Here is a 17,402-nt window from a genome sequence, read left to right as displayed (position 1 = left end):
TTGAAATAAAAACATGACAATTTTTAATTCAAATAGCAGTACAATATTGAGTGAGTGAGTGTGTGTGTGCATGTGTGTATGAAAGATCAGACAAAGTCCCACTTGAAGTCACTGAGCTTCTTGATGAGTGTAAACGTGCAGGTTCACTGATGTTGTCTCTTCTTTGACCATGTTCCTGCTCTTCTTGGTCTCATGTCTTTGCTTTTGTGCCACTGAGGATTAATATCAGTGCGGGTTCTGAAAAACAATGTAGAACAAAATAAATATTTATCTTGAAATATCTCTCACAAAACATTTTTTGAGTTCTTGATAAATGGGATAAAAATGTAGACACCACAAGGAACCTTTTGTCACAGTTTCTAAATGGAGAAGAAACCGTCACACCCTCTATAATTTGTGCCTTTTACATGTCACACCTTGCAGAAAAATCCCCATGACAGTTTGTCAATAACAATGCATCTGTGCAACAGTTCGGGACAAACAACAAAACTGTGAATTTAGAGCGTGGTTCTGGAAATGTCTGAATAAAGTCTCGTATGACTCTTTCTGCCAACTGGAAAACTAAGCATTAGGTCAGACTTAGTGCTTCATTACTTTAGTTCGGTTAAATTATCTTTCAGCAAAAGCACCAGCGTTGTTTCATGTTGTTGTAAACTGAGACAAAATACTGATATGTTCATTTTAGCTATAGCTAAAAAACTGCATGAAGCTTTCCAATCACTGTCCTAAATGGCAGAAAATTCAACTGGAGAAAGACTCACACTGATTTTTTTACTTCCTTGACAGAGATGATGTTATAACATTCAGTAACATTTTGACACTTTGAGGCAGAATAAAAATGGTGACATACTTTACTCAGTCGAGATTGCCTTATCAGTCCAGCTCTGGACAGCTGTGACAAAAGGCTGAGCAGGTTGTAGTGAGGCTGTGTCTTTGTGGTGACAGAGACTGGTTGGTGAATGTTCTCCAAGGGTGAAATCCAGAAGAATAAAATGCAAGCTGCAAAAACAGCCCAAACTCTTTTGCAAAATCTTGTTATGTTGGTTCATTTTTAAATCTTAGCTCCACCTTTTTTCACCTTCCCAAGATGCTCAGCTGTTTACAGTAAAGTTTACAGTAAATTACTGTAGATAATGGCATTCTGTGAAAGTACTGTAATCACATTTTTCTTCTCCTAGATTGCATTGCAGTTTACAGTATGGCACTGTATGACACTAATACAGCAGACTACTGTTCAGATTTCACTGTGAATTTACATCAAAGGCTTAAAGTGTAAGCAATAAAATCCAATTAATTTAACAGTCAATAAAGAGATGACTGTTCTATGTATTATTTTCTATCATATTACTGTATTTGTGTATTTTGTACTTTTTTTTCAATCAATGCTTTTATTTGACCTCAGTAGCATATTTCTAAAATCCTGGCTAAACTATAGCAAATAGGTTTCCAAGGAATCGAGCAATTAGGAATACCCCTTCCAAACCTCCAAAATACACACACAGACATACACACACAGACACACACACACACACACACAAGCAATGGGCGTGCCTTTCCTCCAGCTGGGGTAAATAGAGGCGGCGCAGCACCGTGCGCTTCGGACAGGGACTGGCCACGTCTCTGCGCTCCGACACCGGCTGATACATAAACAGCGCTCTACTCCATCTCTGCACAGCTCCGAGCTGCGCATCGCACAGGCTCCAGGACGAGACACAGATCATATGCTCCAGGTCGGTAGGTCTCGACTCATTAACACCTTTGTCAGGGGCTCGAGTATGTTGCGTGTGTGTGTGGATATTGTGGTGTATCCAGAGTGGGCACTTGCGGTCCGCTGCGAGCTACAGGTGTGCTGTAAAAGACCCGTGTCGATAAATGCAGTCCTGCTGCTGCTTGGGAAGGAGGCACACTTCATTAGCCTGTCACAGCGGACCGGAGACGCGGTCGCGGTCCGTGGCGTGTATCTTGTCAGTGTGTGCTGCTGCTGCGTTGTAGAACGCACGCCGTCCGTCCTGCCACGACTTTGGGGGCAAAGGTAAGTGGACTCCTGGTCAGTGCACACTGAAGGCACTGCTCCAGCACACGGTCCGTGCAGTTGGAACTGAAATGGAAAGATGAGTGTAAGTGATCTGCTGAAGGATCCTGTGAGGGCAGCGCTGGCGGTATGTTGTGCCGCCACCCCAAGATGCTGTCAGAACACTGTTTTTTATTCTCGGCCAAAGATGAGTCACGTTGATGATGAACCTTTAAAAATAACTTGAGTGTCAGATGATGTTATCTGAAACAAAGAAGGGAAAATAAACTGCAGGATAGAAAATGTGCAGATCGTTGTCTGGCCATCCAGCTGCTACTGGCCTCCTCTCTGAAAGCAGCCGCCTGCAGGTTCCCCCACTCCTCCACTCTATGAATGGTGCGCTCTGTTCAGCGGTGGTTCCGCTCTACCATTAGACTCCGGAGGAAATAAGTGTACTGTGCCCTCCAGGCTCCAGCCAACAGGTTAGGGGGGACTGTTTTCCTTCTTCATGTGTTCTGGGATGATGCTTATCAGGGCTGTAGCCAGAATTTTAGAAATACTTAAGTCAAGAGCAAAATATCCCCCATAGCTCTTCATCCATAAACCTTTCTTACTCCCATCTTATCACATGTAAATCTAATTTATAAAACATATGTCTCCTGCTAATTTTATCCTACATATTTGTATATACCTACATATATACCTCTCCCCACAAGGCCAGGATACACAGTCAACTTGAACAAAACAAAAGCTCAACATTGATTTTTCATTTGTACCTGTAACATTATTAGACTATGAGATGAGGTAGTTACAATATATTTCAATATGAATTTTTATTTGGTTATACTGCCTGGGAGGTCTCTCGTGCTCCTTCACAATGCTTTAAGTACATGTGATTTTCACACTAACAGTTTAATTCCATATCATTAACTCGACAGTCCCAGCCCCACACAGTCTCGATGTCTGTACTGTTCACTATGACAGTCTGAAAAAGGCTGTTACAGTTACATGGCTGCTTACCTACCTAATGCCTAACATTTGCTTGTGCCACCTTTAAACGCTTCCCCCTTTGTCTTCATCTGCAGCAGACCTCATCAGTGGTTCAGGCATGCTGATGGTGATTCTGTGTGTGTGACTGCAGCATCGTGGGGATCAAGGGGAATCTGTGCTTGGGCTGATGAATTGATGATGCCTCAGAGCTGTCGGTGGCTGACTGCTGTGTTCCTGTGTTCCCTGCTCACCTTTAGTGTCCTCCAGAGAGGATGACATGATGATGAGAAGAAGAATAGCACTGTGCTAAAGAATTGGAGCAGGCTGGTGAAGAATGGCAGTGATGATGATGAGAAGGAGGAGGAAGAGGAGGATGGATTACTTGTGGGTGAAAATTTGTGTTTCAGTGACCTGCTCGATAAAAACTGATCGTTACACAACCAGTTAAGACCAAAATAAGAATTAGCTCTAGAGACATCGGCTTGTCAGTCTGCTGGGTTTTGGTGCTGAAGACAGAGAATAGAAAGGTGTAGAAAACCTTGAAGATGAGCTACCTGAGAGCGAGCTGTCTCCCAGCTTGTGAAGCTGGAGTTGGGATTACACGGGCTCCGGTATGGTGGCGTTGCCTTTCATCTATGACTGACTTGCAAATGTACAAGCTGTTATGAGAAGTGTATTGTGTGTGTATGAGTATGACTGGTACTGTGTGTGTGTGTGTCTCAGAGGCTGAGAGATTCCTTTCCTTATTATAGGCTTGCATCACTTATGAATCTGCACCTGCTCTGATGTGTCTGATCTACTGCCACTGGTCTGAGATCAGCTGCTGCTCACAGCCTCAGTCTCAGTGCAACATTTTAGTGCTACAACAAAGCTGACCTGCTGCTGGAGACAGGAAACCAAGTGTGTCGCCTACAAATTATGTTTATATTCAACCAATTTGCAACAGAAAATATGTTTTGAAGGAAACATAATCGTGACCAGATTACATTTTCAGTTAACATAATGAGGTACCGTTGTTAATTCACATATTAGGCAAGTCGCAAATATGTTGATTCTGTACATATCTGAACAGATGTTGACAGAAGGAGACCCTATTCACTTACAGTGATGACAGCATTATTAAACTTTGTTTAGGCAGACTTGGTTATGGTTGGTGAAGGATTATGATAAGTTCAGAAACTTCAGACAGAACATTTATTTATCTTTCCGAACCTTAAAGCTTCTGTAAATAATCGTCACTGCCACTAGATGTCGCACTAGACCACCAGCATCTCAGACCAAAACAAATGCTTCGTCAGCCACACTTCCAGCCTCTGTTTGACCAGAACCCCCCTCCCCTCCCTTCATGTCCTCAGTCAGCAGGGTGTCACCGAGCCCAGTGAAAGCGGTCACTTAACAAGAAGCACAATTGAATGAAGTTATCCTGTGGACATGAGAGCCAAAAAAAAAAAAAAAAAAAAAAAAAAAACAGCCACAACCATTAGCCCAAGTTATTGCTGTGAAATGCTTCACGGCAATGCTAAAAGATAGCCAGCTAGCAATGGCAACATTTGCAGAACACATTTATAACATGGGTAACAGCAAGTCAACTAATGTTATCATGCTACTCTAATCATCACTAATGGAAACAAGTTACTTCCACATGGAGGAGAAGAAAACCAGTTCTGAGTCCAGCTGGAGCCTTGAGCAGCTCATAGGGTTCTCCATCTCAGTAAAGACAGACCAGTATTAGCTCCACAGACTGGGAGAGAAATTCAGCCTTAGACTTATCTGCTGGGGCCACAGCTGCACAAATGACACTGATGGAGCCAGGAAAAGCTATGGTCAGTCCACCTGTGCTCTGGTCTCCTCCCTTTCTTTGTTGGACCCTTTTTAGATCAAAACGTGGTTCCTTCAGTGGAGGACGGTAACTTTCACCCTGAATGCTGTGTACTGCACTGTGCCATCTCACCTGTGGGCAATCCCTATGTTAATAAACATGGGAGGGACCAACAGTTTAATAGGAGGGACTCACAAATGTATGTGCACTAACATTCATCTGATACCAGACTGGCTACCAAAACAAAGAACAAAGAAACTCAGACAGGATGTGACCTCGTTCTCTTATCAGGACGCCATTACTCCAGGAATCTGGATGTGAATTCAGCTCAAACCATCTCCTATATTAATAAATATAAATACTTTGCTTCAGCTATCAAAAAAAAAAAAAAGAAAAACAGCTCCCTTGATGTTTATAAAATACCAACTGTCTGTTAAGGATGGTAGAGCAAAATATTTTTCTGTTATTACTGAGAATAGCTGCCACAACCCAAGAATCTTATTCAGCACCATTAACTCTGTTATAAACCCCCTCGAAGACCTAACCTGTACCCTTGAACAATCAGCTGCGAGGACTTAAAAAAATTCTTTATAGACTAAGTTGAAAATATCTGACAGACTCTCCCTCTGATCTAAATTATCACCACCTCATACAAGAGTCCACCAGCATGTGGCATTTATATAACTTGAAGCCCACGATGCTCTGCCTTGATATGATTCCAACCAAGCTGCTGAAAGTTTTTAGGGAATTTTTTTACTTAAGTATTCTTAATATTATTAAGAGTTCTCTTTTTACTGGGAAGGTCCCACCACACTTGTGGTTCAACCCCTGAGCAAAGTAGTGGAGAAAGTGGTCCTCCATCACATGGAGGACCACATTATTGCATTCCTTAATAGCAATAATATTTTTGAGAAATTTCAGTCAGATCTTCAGGGGCACCACAGCACAGAATCTGCACTGTTGAGAGTACCCAGGGGGCTGAGCAAATCAATCCCCCTGTGGTGGATTTACCAGGTAGTAAGAAAGAACGTTTCTCTGCAGAGCCTCATTTATGTCCATGAGACATTCATGACATGTGGCAACGTTATGCAAGACGCAATATGTCACAAAGAATGCTCCAACCCTCTGAGGCTGTACTGTGATGTTCACTCTGACTTATCCAAACATCTGAGGTGCATTTTCAACACAGTCTTCTTGTGTGTAACGGACAGTATGTGCACATTGTGCATCCGCCTATGTGGGCGCATATTACTCTCTTCACAATGCACCTTGACTTCAGACCAGGTTTTTGTTCGTCAGTTTCACTATCACTCTTAAGGCCCACACACCCACGGGCACTCAGATGGGCGCACGAGTATTTGGTCCAGTCTGTGTCCGTGTCCCCCACCACCACCCCCCCACCCTTGACAGCTACCACCACAATTAGGATTGAAAACAAATTTAATAAGGTGGTAAATGTCTGTAGAAAATTAACTGGTTCTGCAGAGAACAAGCAGTTCCAGTTGAATTCTGTGAGATTGTTCCCACCCTTTCCATCAACAGTTTCTGTTTCTCTGGTTCCCTCCTCAGACCCTCTTCAGCCAAAACAAACAGATTCAAGCACTCTTTTATACCCTCTGCCATCTCCCTCCTAAATTCTGGGAGTAAAAGGTAGATGTTTTGACTGATTATCTACAAACGTATTGTTTTTGTATGTATTAACTTCTTTATGTCTTGGTGTTGTATTTATGTGCATTGTGTTTTTTATGTTTTTATTATGCATATATCCCACTGCTGCGTACCCAATTGCGCCACTGGGGACAAATAAAGTGACTGATTTGATGCTGTGGGAAACACTGCTTCCCAAACCTACCACAATTTACTGTCCCAGCTAAGCCACAACATTTTGTGTCTCTCAACCTTTTTAATTTGGCAGGGTATTAAGTATGAGTGATGGAAATGAGCAGAGCTGCAGTTTAATTAATTTGAATACGCTGCCACTAATTAAGACCTAATGTTAGGCTGTTAAAGATGTGTTGTGAGCATGTCTGACAGCAATGGACTGCAAAAGAGAGAGAAAGGTCTCTGCTGCTGAACCTGAAACACTGATGGAAGAGACCAGTTACTGCAGCTACACAGCTGTAGTCCTGCAAGAAGGAAGGAAGGGGAGAAAACATCAGTAAAATAATTCTGCCCAGACCTTGGCTCATACTACTGTGAAATATTCTCACGATGTGTTGCAAATCCCCCTGAGTGCTTACTGCACAGCAAGTGATTCCTACTTTTTATTTGGATGGAATAAGACCTGTGGACTTAGCATGAACAGTGATGATGACGACAGCCTTAACTAACGGAACAGCCACCTGCAAAAACCTAAAGCCACACTAAAATCAAACATTTCTTTATATATAATTTGAAACAATGATTACTATGATTACAGATTACTATGTCCAAGATAAAGCCAAGAAAATACTCCATGCTTATGTAAATCTATGACATATTCCTCCGAGGCCACAAAAATCAATGATTTTACAAATCTAGGAAGAATTTGGGGCTTTTTAAGTGGGCAGGGAAAGGCTACTAAGGCACCTCTACACATTCTCACACCCCCTATACCTTTTGGTCTTTCTTGTATTATGTCCATTGAAAGCAATCCCTTTCCAGTGTGAGGAACACAACTCTTGGCAGAGAAAAAGCCTCCACTTTCCAGTACAGTCTAAAGTTTCCACACACACAAGCACATACAGTCAGAGACGTACAGTGAAAAGGAAGAACTGGCAGAGTGCTGCCACCGTGGATGTTTGGGCTGGTAGCCAAAGGCTGCAGTTTACTTGAGGAAACCATCAGCTCTGTAGTTTCAGTGGAGAGAGGGAAATGTCTTTGTCCTGCAGTCAGGCCCGCTGGCCGCAGCCTGCTCCCTGCTTTCTCCTCTGCTCCACTTCAGAGAGTAATAGCTCCATATTTGTAGATGAGGTTGCCCAGACGGAATCTAGAGGTCTTTTTTTTTTAACCCATCCATCAACACCTTAATGAGCTGTGAAATGGTTTTGAACTGTTATTTTCCTGCCTGTACTTGCTTTCCTGCAACAGAAGTAGCAAGACCCAACTTCGACGCCCCCCCCATAAAAAATGTTCTTAATTGATGATATAAAATAGCAATGACAGGGCAGCGTGGATAAATGGGTGTAAATTGATTCCAGGCCCTGTCCTGCCCTGGCACGACAACAGACAGCTGCTCATGCTTTGTGAGTGAGTCTGTTGTCCCTGCCTACCTGCTAGTCCACGAGCCAGTGAAGCTGCTTAAAGGCTGACATTAAAATCACGCAATGGAGTCGTGTCCTCCACACCATGTTTTGTTTAGATCCCGAGAGTCTCATTTAGATCCAAGCCCTGAGGAGATGGGTGTAGTGTAGCACACACCCAGTGGAATTCTTGTTTACCCTCTTTCTGGTTTGCAAAAACTGGGCTTACCACCTTCCAGGCGAAGAAAAGACCTCTGACTGATATAAATAGCATACATATTGTCAGCACGTTGCTGAATGGACAAAAGCTGACATGCAGATTATGTTGCCACAAACTAGCACCTGTTCACCACATGTAAATGCAGCTGTTATTTTAGGCAAGTAATCAACTTTTGTCACTGGGCAAAAATAACCCAATAAATGACAGTGAACCAGAAAATATATGAAGAAACATTTTAACTATATTTATTAGTTTGGCTGTAGTTTTGACACTGTGCTCTTGGCAGGTTTGGTTTTACAGTGTATCTGAATCATCCAAAGCAAACCTTTTTTGGAGCCAGCCATTGTGAATCCAAGCTGGAGCCACCTATCAAGCCTGCAGTTGAGTTTGATACTGAAAGGTTTAGTGGAGTATTCCTTCAGGGGCAAAATATTAATTCTGCTCTGAAAAACCTTTTGTACCAACATGGAACACTGAAGTAGATGTTTTAGAGCTTCAAGTGTGCGTGAAGCTGCTGCAGGGCCTTTATGCAACAGGCCAAGAATGTCTCAGCAGTGATTAGTAGTTTTTAAGCAGAATCAGAGCAGGCACGGAGCTGTCGACAGAGATAAAGGAGCATGTCTGTGCTCTCCAAACAGCAGATCTCAACATGATACCACTGCACTGACGCTGTATTAATGGTGGCAGGGTCCAAGCACACACACACCTACACACACACAGACACACACACCCACGCACACACACATACACATACTTCTACGGTTGTGATGACACTCATTAAGATAATTAACATAATGGCCCTTTATCCTAACCTTAACCATCACAGCTAAATGCCTAAGCCTAACCTACACCGAATTCCACCTCTAACCCTAAAACCATGTCCTGACCCTCACAGCAGTTTGAAGGTGTGTCAGAAAGTGAGTCCTTCCATGTGTGGATAAACAGGCTTGCCTGTCCAAACACATATCTGGCACACTAGAAGCAAGGCTTGATAAACAAGCAGGACTTCCAAGTACCGTGTGTGTGTGTGTGTGTGTGAGATGCAGTAGCAGGCAGAGAGCAACTGTTTGTTGCATAAAGGCTTTTCTGGAAGGTAACAGAGAAAGCTATAGATGAGGATATTTTCTACTTTCTTGTCTGTGCAAATCGATGTTCATTTCCATTAACTTTGGGAGCAGCCTCTCTATGGAAGGGTTGGCACTAGGTGGTGGTGTAAATAAGTGCGAGCTGTTTTCCACCTCATATATTTGTGTGTGTGTGTGTGTGTGTGTGTGTGAGTGTGTGTGTGTGAGTATCAGTGCAGGATTTGGGTCAGGTTTGTGGAAAGACTTAAATTGAAAGTGGTTAATCCTCAATATCCCATTTTCTGTATGATAGTGTCCTCTTCTCTGCTGCTGTGCTCATTGCTCTGGGGGTGTTACACCTGTCAGTCAGTTTTGTGGTGTCTTATTTGTTTGAGTTTCAGTCAAAGCACTTTAAGTGTTTTGTTTCTTTTTCTTATTCTGGCCAGCCGAGGTGGATATCACTGCTCATCAGAATCTTACCATCATCCTGCCAGACTTTTTTCTCTGTAGGAAATAAATCGAGCAGCATTGAGGTTATCTACAATAAGAGGCCATGTCTGAGGAAAACCACATCCATGATAGTCAGACCACATGAAAGCTGGATGGAGCCATTGTACTTGAAACAGATGCAGTCTTTTATGATTGTTTCAGAAGGCAAGTGCAAAATTTTTATCAAGCAATATTTGTTTATGGAGAACTACATGATAGAATGAATTGGTGCAAGCTGGTTGGTCAGAGGGGCAGATGGGGCAGTTGTTTCAGCAGAAGAAAAGTTGACTGTGATTGAGCAAAGTCTGAGATGTTTGGTTTAGAGTCCTGAAGTCGAACATGATTGGAAGTGGAGGCTGGGTTAATATAAGCAAACAGATGTCCCAATTCTAGTCGATGGTCTGTCTCTGTCCTTCACTGTCCTTATTCTATCCTCCAAGTTACTTCCTAGTAGGGGCCAGACAACTGGTAAAGAGGAGGAAGGACAGGGAAGGTCCCACATCTAGCAGACACAGAGCAACATCTTCCTGTTGTATATACAGTGCATCCGGAAAGTATTCACAGCACTTCACTTTTTCCACATTTTGTTATGTTACAGCCTTATTCCAAAATGGATTAAATTCATTTTTTACCTCAACATTCTACACACAATACCCCATGATGACAAAGTGAAAAAAGGTTGCTGGAAATTTTTTCAAATATATAAAAAATAAAAAACAAAAAAAAATCACATGTACATAAGTATTCACAGCCTTTGCTCAATACTATGTGTATATAAAAATCCTGATTTATGGAGCTTTAAAAAAGAATATATAGTAGATGTGAGTGTGGTAAGGCAGGTTTTGGTAGCTTGTGTGTACCTGCAATATGCAGATCTATGAATGTTTATGACACCAGTTTGGTATCAGCAGTAGCTCAGCGGATATCTGATCTCCTTTTTATTAAACCATGAAGAGAAGACACAGGCATAGTGACGTTATGAATGCCATCCATTTTCTCCCTAATTTTTATTTATGTCTCTCTTTCTCTCTCTCTCGCTCACACTGTCTCATGGGTTTGTCTCTTGCCCAGTCCAGAGCTGCTGTCAGACCTGTAGACCTTTCACAGGGATTACTTTCAGGACACAGGGAAATTGCTTTGTCAGTTTCTCATCACAACACACACACACACACACACACACACACACACACACACACACACACACAACACATATTCATATCAGGATACAATGTGTCACATCACACACCCTCAGGAATGATGAATATACTTTTTAATATTCATCCATTAACACAAAGCATGTACATGGTGTGTATCCATATTGTACCCTTAGTGCTGTGTGTTGAATAAAATGTGAATCTACTGTTGATGATACCCTCATAGCTGTCTGCCGGCTGTCAGTCATCTTTCCCGGCTGCTCTCCACTGATATGTATTTTTGGACTAAAGCTAAAAATAATTTGTGGTACTGAGTGTATGAAAGCTGTTTTAGAAACAGCTTGATAAGTCACAGGTAATTTCAGTCACAGGTAATTTCAGGTGTAATCTGGCAATTAAAGGATTTAAGTATCCCCCACATTCCATTTATATTTCCTCTGAAGTCTGAGGTCTGGGCTTGGGCCACTTATTTTCTGTTTGTGTGAATGATGGCAGTTTTTGTAAATATCATTCTAAAGGAGCCTCCCACCAATTTTACACATCAGGCTCACTTTTCTAGTCAGTAGGCCAGTACTCACTCTGTACTGTAACAGCAACTGAACCTCTGAAAGGAGCTTTCCAGTGTCTGAGAGAATAACCCTGGTGATGTTATGATGATGTCACCAGGGTTATCTCAGCTTGGCCTTAGAGACTACAGACTTGTAATGTGGAGATTGAAAGATGTGGGTATTTACCAGGAATTGGGGGATGAAGCTGTCAAGTTGCATTGTGGGAAATGTAAGATGCAGCTTTTGAAGCATGGCCTATACTCGAAAGTGAAATTCATTCATTCAAAATTTATGATATCGCTGTCTGCATTTTTTTACCATTCTCTGTGAAGTCCCCCAACTTTGTTCAGGTGCAGTGGTAAATCACTTGAATGCTCCGTCAAGTGTCTGTGGTTATTAAGTTCTAATTGAACAGTCAATAAAAGTGAGTGAATCAACTGTAGCACTAAAGTTTAAAATACAGCTGCAAGTAGGAATCACCAGGTTCCAAGCACCTCACGAGCAGTTCGGTGTCATATGCATTAATTGCTACATTGTTGCCAAAGTAGGACTCAGGTAATCTGGGATTTCGAACCTTTGACTTTTATATCCTCAGAGACATCTCGTACAAAACTGGGGTAGTTTTGAGGGTTTAACCTCAAAGTCAGTCAAAATGTGGGTGTGAAATTGCTGTAAAATCAAACACCTGTCTGCTGGTTTTGGGAGTATATTTTGGTGACACTGAATCCAACAATGAGCAAATAAGAAAATGTTATGCATGCAGTACAAATTAATTCATAAGGTGATGAGAATCACTGCAGTCACAAACATACGTGATATCTACTATCTAGAGAATGTCTGTGCCAATTTTTGTAGCATTTGAATGAAGACTTATGGAGACTAATTTTCCATATTTAGAAAAATTAGTGAGACAAACTTTCATCACGATTCGGTGGATATTCTGAAAATTCATTCAGGTCTGTAGGGCGTAACAGTGATTTATTTAAATTTTTTGAAGGCTGGAAGGTGAAAGCAAAGCTTGCTTGTAGCATGCAACACTTTTCAAAATAGATTGATAAAAATTTCTTGAACGACTTAAGATCTGGTCTGAAGATGGGTCAGGATCACAATGGTCTGGTGGACATATTCACCAAACATGGCTTGAAGATATCTACAAAGATCTATGATGATTGATCACATGGTTAATGAGTCATGGGCAATATTCACTAAGCTCGGTCCTTTGCAAAGACTTTATGTGTAGTATCATGGAGGTTGTAATAATGACAAAATAACAAAAGTCACCCCTCCTCTCACAATACAACATGTCTTGACAATATTTCCTCATGTTGTGTATAATGTGTGACATTAGACTGATCCCATCTAAAACAGCTTTCACATAGACTGGGTATGATCACAGGAGAGAAGGACTGCCTGGTCTGGCTGATGTGATTATTTCAGAGGAGAATGTCACCTCACATATCTTTAACTGCCTCTCTCCTCATATATTCATCAACAGCAGCCACGGATTTAACACCCTATGTTTTAAATTGATGTTGGTGGTCGGAAAAAAAAAAAAAAAGAATTGATTAAATTTCTTCCATCTGTTCTCAGCTGGCAGTGTGCAATCACGTTGAGGTGATTGTGAGGATACACAGTTTTTATCATAACTCCTATCCATTATTTAAAACTTCAGCAACAGATAGCAGGAATATGCAGCTCTCCAGCTATGCTATGACCTCATGTTCCCTGCAGCGCTGGGCGCTGGCTAATCTGTGTGTGTGTGTGTGTTTGCAGTAGTGGGATGAAGGTGAGGATGAGACTCAACATCAGTGGTGTCTGTAAAAACTGCAGTAAAATCTGCCTAACCCTGTCTTGAGGAGCTGTTGACTCACCTTTCATTGGACATAGCTGCAGTTTACCATGATGGTGGTAAAAATGCTGACATTGCTGTTTCCATGCAATTTTCCACTATGGCAAAAATAATGGGAGCGATAGTAAAGAAAATAACAGAACAAGCATGAAAATTACTGAAGGCTCAGTTGATCAACATGACTGAAAACGTTTTCTAAAATTAATGGCTGCATTTATGCTGCCTCTCATTCACTCATTCACATACACACTCATCCACACACATGCACACTACCATGAAAGCTGCTGGCCTGAGCATGGGGAGCAATTTGGGGTTCAGAGTCACACCCAAGGATGCTTGATCAAACTGGGATAAAACCACTTCCATCTGCATGGAGAGATACCACCACAGGTAAGAGAGACATTATGCTTTTCTATGATTCGAGTGAAGTGACCCTTTCTCAGTCAGCAGTCTCTGTCAAACTAGTATTTTGCATTCATGCTTGGTTGAGATGCTGCAGGGAGAGTTTCCTGCAGCAGACCTACCTACCCAGGTAAAACATATATTTTAATCTGCTAAGAATGTACTTTGATGTTAGCAAGTACATTTCCAGCACATTATTGCTGTGTGTGGTAAATATAAGGACAACAAAAATATATAACAAACATATTAAGTACAAGTACATTTCTCCTTTGGTGGTACTTAAGTGTAGGTACCCCAAATACACTAGTAGTGTTCCTTAAATTGATATTTAGTGTATTTATATGAGGTATGCTACAACAAAAATAAACATCAGTGTTTTATTATCCAAGAGGCTTCATCAGTACCAGGCTGGTCAGGTGCGAGCAAGAACTGATGAAGCCTCTTGGATGAGAGGTGAAACATCTTCCTAGACAAATAACCAAGTCCAGTTGCTTTCAATTTAAAATTCCTTTGAGACATTATGACCTGGACAAATGAGAATATTCACAGGCTTATTGCACATCAGTGTTTTATTAGTGCACCACTTGATAGTGTGCTTTGAATGCTTTTAATATAAGTTCAGTTTTAGTGGATATTTCATATACTGTTATGGAGTACACTCATAGCTTGCTTTGAAGAAGTTTACTTTTGTTAGACTTTCAAAATATGTTTTAAGACATAAGTTGGTGTGGCAGCGTTGAAGTGAACTTAAAATAAGTGTATTATGATTAAAATGACTTCAGATGTAAATTGGTGTATTCTTCCAAATTGCACCATAAACCAATTCAAATAAGTGAGCATTTGGTCCTTTCTTTAAAGGTGTGCTTTGATCAGTTTAAAATCATATACACTTGAAGCTTTTTTTTTACCTTTAAAATACTGAATTTTACCATTGAAACTACAGTGCACTTTGAATATTTTGAATAAGTTATTGATACATTTTTTAATTTAATTTTGAAATGTAATTAATGTTTGATAGCTAGTGTACTTATATTATTGTGCTATTATTATTTTAAAAACTTAGTTCAAATACCTTTTTCCTCCTTGTTAATCTGTTCCTAACTGCTAGGATGTAACTGACACAGATTTGTATTAATCAAAGACAAAGGTCTGTGTTAATCTAGAGGTTATCCAGAGTTGGGATCAACCTGAAAAGGAGCGTGGTGATGGATGAACTGGTCAACCTGCCTCAGGCCTAATGTCCCTTTTCAGACTGATATATGCCACACACCTAGACTACCAACAAGTGCATGAAAAATACATCCAGCTGTGCTCAGCAGACAGAGATCGACCTTGGTTGAAGCGAGCTGGTACCCAAAAATCAAACTTTGAAAAATTAGCTTGTAATTTAAAATACAGGTCAGAATAATTACAGGCCCTACTACTGCTCCAGATATCAGGTGCTGTTTTGCACTGCTTGCAAAGTATATTTTATGGCACTGGCGCTGATTTCGCTGTTTGATATCACGATGTTTGATACAGACTTCAATTTGATTCCATATCTAATCAGTTTAGGATCTTTCCATTATATAACAAACTGAAAATCTAAGATGTATAAAGACATCTGCCTTTTTTAAAGCAGGGGGACCTCCAACCTGTAACTCAAGACGCACCAGTGGCTCTCTGCTTGTTTCTGAGTAGCTCAACAGGCACTTAATCACTAGCAAAATGCTGGTAGCTCTCACAGGGACTAAGGTTGGAAACCTCTGTTTAAATATTAGAAAAAAAAAGAAACATTTGCAGAAAGTTTTAAGACATGATGTCCCTTGACCTTCAAGTTATTTTTTTTTTAATTAAAACTTCTAAATTGAAATCATTTAGATGAATGATATATTTTTGTCTTTTGATTTTTGTTGTTTTTTTTTATTTCAATGCCCAAGGAAAACATCCACTGACATATAATTTAATTATACTTAATATACTTCAATGTGCACGTTAATAATGTTCAAATGTTTTCAGTATACTTAGGATGCTTATGATGCTTACTTCTTTTATTCCACTTTTCAGATCACTTTTAATACACTTATACACATATACAAGAAATAGAGTTATAGTTCAATCAACATGTGTGGATAATACATTTAAAATGTAATCATTTAAATTTGAAACTACTTTCAAGTGCACTTAAAATATAATTAAAATAGCGAGTTGAAATGAAGTATATTTTTAAAAAGTACAGCATGAGTAAAAAAGAAAAAAGATATACTTATGCAAATATTAATGGTATCTCAAATTAGTACAGTCAAGTACAACTAACTGTATTTTGGCATAACTTTGCAGCACTAATGATATATCATTATCATACTAAGTACATTATTTGCACAGCGAAAATAGTATACCTTTAGTACATTAATCATGTGCACATAGAAGTATACTGTGTAACAATATATTTGTGGGGTCCAAAAATGAGGACCTAATTATATTTGTGGGATCCGTGGAGCTTAATGGGGATCAAAATGCTGGACCCCACATATTTAAAGGGTTGTTTGAGGGTTACTTGGTTTAAGGGTTACAGTAAGAGCTAGGTAAAGCATTATGTCAATGAGTGTCCTATGAGGGACAGGGAGAGAGCTCTTTAGATTTAAATAAACGAGTACAGCAGTGTGTGTAGGAATATAGACAGGCAGTTTACAGAGTGCCCTGTTTGCTGTGAGGTTAGTTTCCCCTTGAACTGAGGGTTGTGTCTTGCTTCACACAGGCGAGGTTTTAGTCAAAATAGCGGGATTATTGTTGAAGCGTTGCTTTGAAGTGTCGCCCTGAAACACACGTTGACAGATCCAAACACTTTCCTGAGCATTTGTTGCTGAAATGATTATGCAGCCAAAGACTGCAGACTTTTGGTGAGGGGCATTAGCATTTGTCGATAGAGAGAATGATGCCTGCGACATTTGACAGTAATCCATGGAGGAGAAGAACGTACGATTTTCTATGGTAGATTGTAATTACATTCTCTTTGTCTGAAGGAGATATTTCCTTATTCAAAAGCCAATAGACACCCATAGGATAATGGTCATCTAAGTGTGGAGCTGCTGCCACCACTCCTCTATAAAAGGTTTTTGTCAATAAGCTGACGCAGGCAGATGGAGGTGTCGACTCTTCTAGCTCATAATTCATTCTGATGTCAAATCAATGGCTTAAATGATGTATATGCAGGCTGGCATTCATGGCTGTGTGCAAACGAATGTGCATGTGTGTGCTGATAGTATTATAGAAGCTGGCTGTAATCATGTTGTGTGTGAGAACAGTGTAGGTGTGTATTAGCCAATTAGTCAGCTGCTTAGATGATGGAGCTGCCTCCCCGGGTCCTCGTAGCTCAGGGCTCAAAAAGAAAAATGTCTGTGCCAATAGCTTCCATTTATAACCCCATTATGAGGTAGAAAATCTGTGTAAATTGTCAAATGGCAGCCAGGACATTTATTTATCTCCACTGCAAAAAGAATGAGAACTTTATTTGGAACAAGCTTAAATTTATCCCTTATTCCTAAATATTAAAAAATATTGTAGTCAGGCTTATCGGCGTTTTTAGGGGCAGCACAGTGGTGCAAGATTCTGGGTTCAAACCCTGGGCCTGGGGCCTTTCTGTGTGGAGTTTGCAT

General features: G+C 40.6%; 1 protein-coding gene across 3 annotated transcripts in view; it reads left to right on the top strand.

Annotated features, from left to right (window-relative positions):
• The first annotated feature begins 1,586 nt into the window (after nucleotides 1-1,586).
• Nucleotides 1,587-17,402, top strand: part of LOC139628189 (cell migration-inducing and hyaluronan-binding protein-like) — a 187,424-nt gene continuing 171,608 nt past the window's right edge. For 2 of the 3 annotated variants that reach the window (XR_011692707.1, XM_071489626.1), the window contains exon 1: nucleotides 1,587-1,730. The gene's annotated coding sequence lies outside the window, so the exon portion shown is untranslated. Of the gene's footprint in view, nucleotides 1,735-17,402 lie in introns of all 3 variants that reach the window. The other variant, XM_071489627.1, reaches the window with a different exon arrangement.

Source organism: Trachinotus anak, unplaced genomic scaffold (assembly GCF_046630095.1).
Source record: "Trachinotus anak isolate AG129_WGS33_773 ecotype Australia unplaced genomic scaffold, CSIRO_AGI_Tana_v1 ptg000011l, whole genome shotgun sequence".
In the NCBI taxonomy this organism is placed as follows: domain Eukaryota; kingdom Metazoa; phylum Chordata; class Actinopteri; order Carangiformes; family Carangidae; genus Trachinotus; species Trachinotus anak.
This window is presented reverse-complemented; position numbering and strand designations above follow the sequence as displayed.